At 38.7% G+C, this 9,988-nt stretch overlaps 2 long non-coding RNA genes across 4 annotated transcripts; one reads left to right on the plus strand and one right to left on the minus strand.

Annotated features, from left to right (window-relative positions):
- Nucleotides 1-346: 346 nt before the first annotated feature.
- On the plus strand, nucleotides 347-3,001 carry LOC135802858 (uncharacterized). 2 transcript variants are annotated; one of them, XR_010550644.1, is made up of 6 exons: nucleotides 347-571; nucleotides 631-764; nucleotides 795-1,022; nucleotides 1,126-1,255; nucleotides 1,378-2,873; nucleotides 2,926-3,001. It is a non-coding gene; the product is annotated as an uncharacterized lncRNA (long non-coding RNA). The 2 variants fall into 2 exon arrangements; XR_010550643.1 differs by lacking the exon at nucleotides 2,926-3,001 and having other exon boundaries at nucleotides 351-571; nucleotides 1,126-1,477.
- A 3,466-nt stretch (nucleotides 3,002-6,467) lies between these two features.
- Nucleotides 6,468-8,331, minus strand: LOC135802859 (uncharacterized). Of its 2 annotated transcripts, XR_010550646.1 has the most exons (4): nucleotides 7,912-8,331; nucleotides 7,569-7,792; nucleotides 7,288-7,501; nucleotides 6,468-7,220 (listed from the first exon to the last, which is right to left on the minus strand). It is a non-coding gene; the product is annotated as an uncharacterized lncRNA (long non-coding RNA). The 2 variants fall into 2 exon arrangements; XR_010550645.1 differs by having other exon boundaries at nucleotides 7,569-8,331.
- Between the last annotated feature and the right edge of the window lie 1,657 nt (nucleotides 8,332-9,988).

Genomic DNA, 9,988 nt, shown 5'->3' on the forward strand with positions numbered 1-9,988 from the left:
TCGGTCCTGAAAACAATTTCACCGCCAACACCTGGTCCATCGCGAAGAGCGAATCGGAAGATAATCCATTACATTTTGGAATAGTGCGTGTGGATTAGGCCTACTGGGAATACCACGATAAAAAAACAAACGCGCCACGTACTCTACCTCATGGTGGTGTGGAAATGAGTTTTTGGCAAAAATTAATGTTGAAGTAGTCTTTGCGGCGCCCGTACGCTAAAACTATTAATTTTACAAGAAAAAGGTACTTACATAAATTATAAGAAATTTTCTCTAGTTTAATTTATTATATAGATATATTTATCGTAAAATGAGTTGGAAAGGAGATATGGTCAAAAAACTGTTTTTTGACACCATTTGTCTAAGATGGTGGCGCGACCGGCAAAGATACGGTTCCCGGACTTTTGCCCATAAGACGATCGCTCACACGACAACTGCCCACAGTCATAATTGCGCACACGGACAGTTGCTCACAGGGAATACTCCCCACAGTGACTTTGGCTCACACTGACAATTGCCCACAGTGACTTTGTGCTGAGCGGCCCCCTGGGGTTCAAACACTCCGTAATGGGTAAGCAGTGTTACTTTGAGTCTCCTTTGGCTTAACTGTCTGGATCGGTTTTCGTTCAGATCCTCGTTGTGAACCGCCCCAAGTATAATGTTTTGACATTTGTGCACAATCATCGTTTTGGCATGTCTCAAAAAAAAAACTGGTTAATGTAGTAGATGGTGGCTGAGCAGCTCTTTGTACTATGTTTTGTGCTGTAAAAAACACTCTAAATGAACAACCGTAGGGTATTTCTCATGAATTGAAAAAGAAAATATTCGCCAAACTGCTTCATGACTACTAACATAACGGCCCATTTGGTAATGGGTAACTTCCTCACTGGAATTCTCTGCACCAATTCCTATCACAGCTATATCAATCCCTTTGGTTACATATTTGCAAATGTATTTAATAGATTTTACTGAATGGCAAGATTCAACGTTGATGTGCGCTTCGAAGATCTTTGATAGAATAAGTGAGTATGGAACAATCCGACGATTATCTACTTCAATATCTTGTTGATTTAATTTGACAATTGTTGATCTTCCATTGTCTGCTGTCGATCGGCGACGATACAGTGGATAACCATCATTACCAGTAATTGTTTCCGATATTATTGTCCGTGGATATTGCTTTGAACATTTACCATCCACCATACACGGTGAATTTGGATTAAGAGTTTCACAGGGACCATGTATCATGTTTTTGGTAACTATATCATGCAAAGATTTTAACTGATATCACTGCATCAACTTCATTTGGCCTTATTTTTTCCACCAACGAAATCAAAATGTGTTCATGTGGCAATCATCGTATCTGCGACTTCACAGAATACAGCAGCGTGTCTCACCAAACACTTTATGTTTTACAATGAAATACATTAAAGATTTCAACCTTTGTCTAAAGACTCTGGTTGTAATATCATGACGATCAATGGGTGATTGCCCAGGGAATAACTCTTGCTTGATTTGTGTCAAACGCTTTTTCAATGTCTAATAGGGCCATGTGTACGATTTCATTTTTGTTCCAGGCTTTTTTGACATCTGTTATCACTCTGGTCAATTGATGTGTAGTGGAGTGTCCCTTTCTAAAGCCAAATTGCTCAGGCAGCAATATATTTAGCGTGTGTACTTCTTTATTAAGATTTGCTAGAATCGCGTGTTCTGTGAGTTTCCCTAAAGTACTAAGTAAACTTATAGGACGGTAGCTGCTCGGATCTTGTTGAGATTTTTTTGGTTTTAGAAATGGGATTACTTCTGCCAATTTCCACAATTTTGGAAAATACCCTAATCTAAGTATTGCGTTGACTATTGTTGTAAAGTGAACAATTGTCTTTTTCGGAAGGTTTTTGAGTACTATGTTTTGTATACCGTCAGGCCCTGGTGCCTTTGTGGCAGGTAATGTTTTTATAATGCGCTTTATGTCTGCTGGTTTGACGAAATATTTTCCGCGATTTGTATGTGTCTTCGTAGCAATAAATTTATCAACTTCTTGAGCTATTTCAATTTGTTTGTTGGTCATTCGATCGTCAATGGTACAGATCGATGCGAATTTGTTGGCAAGTACAGTTGCTTTGTCAATAGCTTTAAACGCGAATCCGTCATTTGCATTTTTTAATGGCGATACCGTATTGTTAGAATGTTTGATGGACGCTAATAATTTCCAAATTGAGTTGTTTTTAGGTGTTAATGTTTTTAAGCGGTTTGACCACGCTTCGTTTTTATGTTCCTGAATTTCGTTTTTAATTTCAAGGGAGAGGTGTGTATATTTCCGGAGTAGAGTTGGATCTCCATTGCGTTGGTACCTATCTTCGGCGAATTGCATTTCTATGTTTTATTTTAGTCAGTGTTTGTGTGGGTATTTCGTCAAAGGAACGTTTGTAAATGCGCTTTCGTTTAATGTAAGTATTCATGGCTGTGATTATATTGTCTGTGAGTATTTGAACTTGGGTGTCTAAGTCTGTTGCCGAGTTTATTGAATTGGGAATTTCCGTAATTTCGATCATTTTTTTCCGAAATGAATTCCAGTCTGCGCTGTGGTAGTCCCATCTGTGAATGATTTCGTTTTCGTGCGCGAGTCGGTAATTGAAATCGAATAAAACAGGCAGATGGTCAGAGTTAAGCTCATTCATGGTTGTGGCTTTTCCCGCAATATTTTTAGTGAGACCAATATCCAGGGTGGACGGTTTATTGCCATTACTTGGATAAGTATGCAAGCATTGCTTGCGCTCACATAATTCATAACGACATTCCCATTTACATCATTTGAGAAACAATTCCAAAGTCTATGTTAACATTAAGGTCGTTGGCAAGAATTGTATTTTTAGGTGGGTTATACCATGTTGTTATGGTAATATTATTGCTAATTTTTATTTGTAGTAATTCCAGATGATTTAAGTTATTATCTACTATTTGAACAATGATTGATGATTGTATCCCTGGGAGCTTTACGGCACATTAGATATATTTGGCCTTGTATCTGTAAATTGGCACTCCTCCAATTATTGGCACTTTATATTTTAGTTCGAAAAAACAAGGAAACCATAGATTATTCAAGTTTGATATGTTTTAAATTGTACAATAGTACGTTTTTTCTTTTTGAAGTTGGCTACACTGTTCCAATAACTAATATGGCGATTTAGATACAACAGCTGATATTTTGGGTGAGTGATTTGGTGTAGTTATTTTGTTTTTTTCTTAAGGTGAGACCTTTTTTAATCATTGTATATCGCAGCTATTCGGCTAATAAATACTTTTGTAATAATTTGATACGCTTAATTACACGTTTAGGCAATAGATTCAAAGATTATTTCTTGAATCTATCTTTTATCACATTGATTTATTACATGTGCCAACATATGGATCAAGAATTTATCAAAATCATTTTATTGGCATTAGTGCCAATAACTAAAAGCTAATTATTGGCAGTAGTGCCCATAATAGAATAGTGAGTGCTAATATTGGGTTTTTAATTCTTTTAGAGTGCATTGTATACAATGAAGAAAAGAAATGAAAAAGTAGGCTATAAGAAGTCAAGAGAAAAAATAGAAAAAATTAAAAGAAAACAATATAGTGAGGAAAATATTAAAAGAGCATTAGACGCGATTAAAAATGGCATGGCCAAAAAGCAAGCAGCGAAACAATATCAGATTCCTCGGGCTACGTTACAATTTCGCATTAAGAAACCTGATCATAAACCTCAGCCTGGTCCGAGCCCAGTACTGAACGAAGACGAAGAAAATAAATTAAAAAATTGGTTAAATGTTAGTCATACAAAGGGTTTCCCGAAACGAAAAGAAGATCTTTTGAATAGCGTATCAGAATTTGTAAAAAAAAAGCGGCCGGTCTAATCCATTCAAAACAACATTCCAGGAGATAAATGGTTTAAACTCTTCTTAAGACGACACCCGTATATTGTTGTAAGAACTCCTGAAGCAGTAACAGCGGCAAGTGCTGCCGTATCAGAAAATTATATAAAAGGATGGTTTCACACAATTGAAACATATTTGAAAAATCACGGTTTGTTTGAAATTTTATCGGACCCGAAAAGAGTCTTAAATGGTGACGAAATCAATTTCGTTCTTTGCGCAAAGACAGGTGTGGTCTTAGCACCAAAGGGTGCAAAGAATGTTTACGAAATCGCCCACGCCCCGGCTAAAACTTCACTTACAGTGATGTTTACATTTGCTGCCAATGGCGAAATCACTCCACCTATGGTGATATTCTCATACAAGCGCTTGCCAAGTGAAATTGCATCAAAGATACCATCTGATTGGGGTATAGGGCTCAGTAACAATGGCTGGATGAAAACAGAAATTTTCTCTCAATACATTGAAAAAGTGTTACATCCGCATCTCATGCGAAATCAAGTACCATTTCCGGTAATTTTATTTGTAAGCGGACACAAAACTCACCTCACTTATGCCGTCAGCGAGCTTTGTTCTTCATTGGATATTGTGCCAATAGCACTTTATCTCAATTGTACTCGATTACTTCAACCTGCTGATGTCTCGGCTTTTAGACCCCTAAAAGGTGGTTGGCAGAAAACTGTGTTAGAATGGCGGCGTGAAAATCCATCTCGGGCTCTCACCAAAGTCAATTTTGTGCCACTGTTGCAAAAAACCATTGATAAGTGCGTAAAACCGAATACTGCTATTAATGGTTTCCGTACTAAGAAAGCAAAGAAAGAAAAGGAAGAAGGTATGCAGAAACGAAAGGAACAACGACAACAACAAAAAATAGCCAAAACTGAACAAATGCTAAAGAAAAAGAAAAATTGTCAATAAACGAGTTGTTTAGAAAGATAAACTGCAGAAGCTGCAAAAGAATATTGTTTTCGAAAGATTTATCCACTTAAACATGAACGTTACCCTAAAAATAATCAAGGAAATCAAAGATGAAAATCAAGTAGAATTGATACAAGAAAAACTTAAATATATAGATAAAATATATATTTAAGATAAATATTAAAGATATAGATTAAGATTATAGATGGATTATTTACTGTTATGACCCGAAGTAACTTTCTATTAATTTTCTTGTATTTAATTATATTTTTACTTAGTCTTAATTTATGTTTAGTCTAGAATCTTTGTGCGCCCTAATGAAACTGTCTTTGTGTAGGACGGCATATATAAGCCATCAAATTCTAAATAAGTTCTGTTCATTAACCAGAGGCCGAAAGACTGGTTGTCTTCACGCCAGTACACAACAAAAGTTCAATCACAAGCTCTGCCTTAATAAATATCATCCTAATAATAAAAACATATTATTGCCGTGCAACCAAGTGGTCATCTCCAAAGGTCCAGCAACATCATCCCGCTTGGCAGCACCCAACAGATACAAGGAGTCCGCGCGGTATAGGCTTTTCCATAGTATTTATGGTACACAATTATAAACCCAGATCATAGGTCCCCCAGAAAAATTTAAAACCACGACTCCTCTCGACGAGCTTGGTTCTGATTCTTAGTAAGTAAATTTTGATTTCTCTTTGGTTTTTAATTATTTAATTCAGTCTTTCCCAAAGTGGGCGATAACGCCCCCTTGTGGGAGCTGCAGGTCTCAAGGGGGGCATTCCTGTATCAGTCGGATGATTCATTGAATACTTGTTCGGACTTGTTGAGTACGATTGAGCGTCGAATGAGATTAACGAGTTTATGCATGTTTGTTTTATTCCTGTGCGTGCTGCTTAAGCATTTCTATATAAACAATGTAATATTTATTTTATTTTCATTTGTGGTTTCGCGCGCAATAGATGAGCACTACTTACGCCTCCTCTACACTACTCGCGAAGTTGAACGTATTTCTCAAAGCAAAACAATGTGGGAAGTAAAAAAGAAGAGATGGCAATACTGTGCGGAATATATTAAATTCGGATTTATTGAAAATCCCACAAACCCCGCCGCCTTTGTGTCTTCTATGTCTAAAAACATTTTCGAATGAAGCAATGAAGCCTTCAAGGCTGCAAGATCATTTGAATAAAATGCATTCAGATAAGAAAGACAAGAATGTAGTATATTTTCAAGACCTAGAGAAGAAGCATAATACACAACCAAGTGTAGCAAAACTATTTTCGGCGGCTGCTAAGCAAGATGACGACTGACTTCGAGCTTCGTACAATATCTCTTTGTTAATTGCTCAAAAAGGCAAACCGCATAACATCGGAGAAGAGTTAATATTGCCAGCAATAAATGAAGTAATAAGTACTGCGCTTCATAAACCGGCCGCAGATATTATCCGAAAAATTCCTTTGAGTAATAATTCTGTGCAAAGACGAATTGATGAAAAATGGCTGAAAACATTGAAGAATCATTGTGCGATCACCTGAGGACAAGTCAATTCTCAATTCAGCTCGATGAGTCCACTTTACCAACTAATGAAGCATTGTTGTTGTCTTACGCGAGGTTTATTAAAGATGAGAAAATATGTGAAGAACTATTATTTGCTAGAAATTTAGAGACCGATACAAAAGGTGATACCATATTCAATACATTGGAAAAGTTTTACGATGAGAAAGGGATTCCTTTGAAAAATATTATTTCAGTTGCTACGGATGGCGCTTCGGCTATGACAGGGTGCCATAAAGGCTTCATAGCGTACTTAAAAAATAAAATTCCAGATGTCCTTGGTGTACATTGCGTTATTCATAGACAACATTTAGTTGTTAGAAACTTAAGTGAAAAACTATTTCCATCACTGCAATATGTTGTTTCATACTGAAGTTCGTTGGCTATCAAGAGGCAATTGTCTGACTCGATTTTATAACCTGTTTGACTGTTAGTGGAAAGTTCTTGGAAACTAAAGATACAGAATTGCACGACAAGCTCATAACATCAAAAAATGATATAGCTTACATGACAGACCTGTATAAATTGTCCAACGACATGAATCTCAAACTGCAAGGCGATAAACTAAATTTAATTAAAACAAAAAACGTCGTTGCTGCTTTCGCAGCCAAACTGCTTCTACACAAAAAGAATCTGGGCAGACGTGAGTTTCACAATTTTCCAAATTTATCAGTATCATGCAGTAACGACGAATTGTTTGCCTACTGCCAACATTTGGAAAACCTCCACATTGACTTCACCGAATGATACCAAGACATTTTGAACTTGGAAATACCAGACTGGGTGTTGGATCCGTTTTCAAATGTCAACACAGCAATGTCACCTCAGCTGGAAGAAGAACTTATAGAATTGACAACAAACGAGAAAATAAAAATCAAGTTCAAAAAATGGTTACCAAGAATTTTGGCTACAAAAACCGATCCCGCAATTGTACTTTATCCCTGGTGAAATGATCGCAATCGACATGCTACCGTTGTCATTTGTAGTAGGACCTGGACTTCTCCAATTCCTTCAAACTGTTTGTCCTGATTACACGATACTATTGTCATCCTTGAATCGATTCCAATATCCATCAATATCCATAACTACGGATGGGTGGTCATCTCGCTCTAATAATTCATTTGTAACTATTAGTGTTCATGGGATTGATGATCAATGGAATTGGTGTTCTTTTACCTTAAATATATTGGAAATGCCAGAAAGTCACAATGCCACAAATACATACAACCACCTGTCTAAAGCATTACATGATTGGAATCTGTATGAAAAAGTAATTGCTGTCGTCCATGATAATGCTCGGTACATGGTTGCTGCTGTACGAGACAATTGGGAAGCTGTTTATGACATTGAAATAAGTGTCCGTTGTTTTTGTCATACTCTGCAGTGTAGTGTAGAAAAAGCTTTAAAAGAAAATAACTTGTCTGCAGAAAGTATCAGCCATCGTTGGTCACTTCAAACACTCAAATAAAGCCAGTGCAGCTTTAGAAAATGCACAAAAAAATATAATCTACCAACTCACCGGATGATAAGTCATTCTCCAACACGTTGGAATTCGGCATATGACATGGTTGAACGTCTTTTGGTGTGCGTTAATATTGTACTTGCTTCTTTACCAAACGAACTTGAAGAATTCACGAACTGTTCTGACTCCCCGAGCCGGAGGTGTCCCTTTTATATCCCAATTTTTCATCGTCTGGTCTTTGTGTTTGTACATTAGCTATAGTGAATAGGGCGAGACGTCGGCCAGACGGTCTCGGCAATTATTACCGCCGGATAGGTATAATATGTCAAATGATTTGAATTAAGGGATTCGTACCCAGACTACAAGGGGTTATTCTGTTTCGTTCAGACTAAACAAATGTATTGAAATACAATGGTAGTACGAAAATGTAGTAGACTAAACATCCTTGACGGATCAACCACAAAGCTCAGACGATGAAATAAAATGTAGATCACGCCGCCATAACCCCCTTCGGAGTGTGTAACACGATCATTAATAGACACCCGGCAGTAATAGTCAGGAAAACCGGACTGGCGGCCTGATCTGGTTGAAGTACCGGAAGTTTTCGGCGATTGATTGAGTCGTCCTTCGTTGATTTGTCCTCATCCTGACTTTGAAGTGGGCCTCTTTGGGAAACGTGACTGTAGTTGGTTCCTTCTGATGCTTCCAATGGGGCCAGATTGCAAACATAGGCTGGCTTCACACGGTCGATGCTAATGTTGACGTGGCGGCGATTTATTTCTAATTTTATGACTTTATCACCTCTTTTAATTACTTGGTAGGGACCATCATAGGCAGGTTGAAGAATCTGCTTTGGCTGTCTTCGTACAAACACATGGGTACAGGTATCCAGTCCTGTGGTAGACAAAATGTACTGCGCTTTCCATGGTGTTTCGGGCTTGTTGGACGCATACCGGCCATGTGATCCCGTAAAAGCTTTAACAAATTCTGCCTCGCTGGTTGTATCCCCTGGACTGGCACAAGAATTCACTTGGTAGTCGAAGAGTTTGTCCATATACCAATTCTGCGCTGGTTGACATTAGATCTTCTTTCCATGCGCTGCGAAGTCCCAGTAGCACGGTTGGAAGGATTCTTTGTCCATCGCCGCCGTTTGGTGGCATCTGATGGCAATCTTCAGTTGGCGGTGCATTCTTTCGACCATGCCAGTTTGCTTCTTGAGGGGTGATACGCAGTGGTTCGTAGGTGTTCGGTTCCCAGAAGCCGACTTAACTGTCGGAACAGTTGAGACTCGAACTGTCTCTCCTTGGATCGGTAGTTATTCTTAGCGGTACCCCAAACCTGACAATCCATCCAGTGTAGAGGGCCCACGTAACAGTTTCTGCTTCCTGATCGCGCAGAGGAATAGCCTCAGGCCAACGGGTAAAACGATCCACACGTGAGGCAGTATCGGTAGCCATCGGAATATGGCATTACAATTAAATCTATATGCACGTGTTCAAACCTAGCTGATGGAGCGATAAAGCGGCCCACTGGTAGAGATATGTCGGAGAAGTTTTTGTTCGTTGGCACCCTAAGCACTCTGTCCATGTTGTACAGTCACGTTTCCATTGATGGCCATACGTATTTTGAGAAACCAATTTGAGGTGGCTTTGCTCCGGAAAAAGGGGCAATATTGTGCAGCGACTGAATGCTCAAGCCTGATGTTTACTGTCAAGTATGGCCTCGGTTCTGATAATGAGGTATCACATGACCTTGTCGTTTGTACCCAATATCGGAATGTATTCGAGTTTCAACCCTGTGCCGTGCTGAAGTAAACCTTGGAGTTCGACGTCGTCCTTTTGATCACTGGCTAATGTCGCAAAGTCCATGGTGACGCTTTCGATACGCGAGAGGGCATCAGCCACGGTATTGTCGGCTCCAGCAATGTGCTGAATATTGGTAAAAATTGGGCTTATAAAACGCATACGAATTGCCGTGGTGAACAGGTATCCGACCGCTTCTTCATTGCATAGATCAACGGTTTATGATCCGTTATAACGGCAAAGTCGCGACCTTCTACCATATGTCTGAAGTGTTTGATAGCTCGGGATAAATTACAGTATCTTATCAAATGCACTGTACTTTTGTTCCGCTT

The sequence above is a fragment of the Atheta coriaria genome, unplaced genomic scaffold (genome assembly GCF_025399875.1).
Source record: "Atheta coriaria isolate IRGN ID8LTWV9N9 unplaced genomic scaffold, Caltech_Dcor_3.1 hic_scaffold_63_pilon, whole genome shotgun sequence".
In the NCBI taxonomy this organism is placed as follows: domain Eukaryota; kingdom Metazoa; phylum Arthropoda; class Insecta; order Coleoptera; family Staphylinidae; genus Dalotia; species Dalotia coriaria.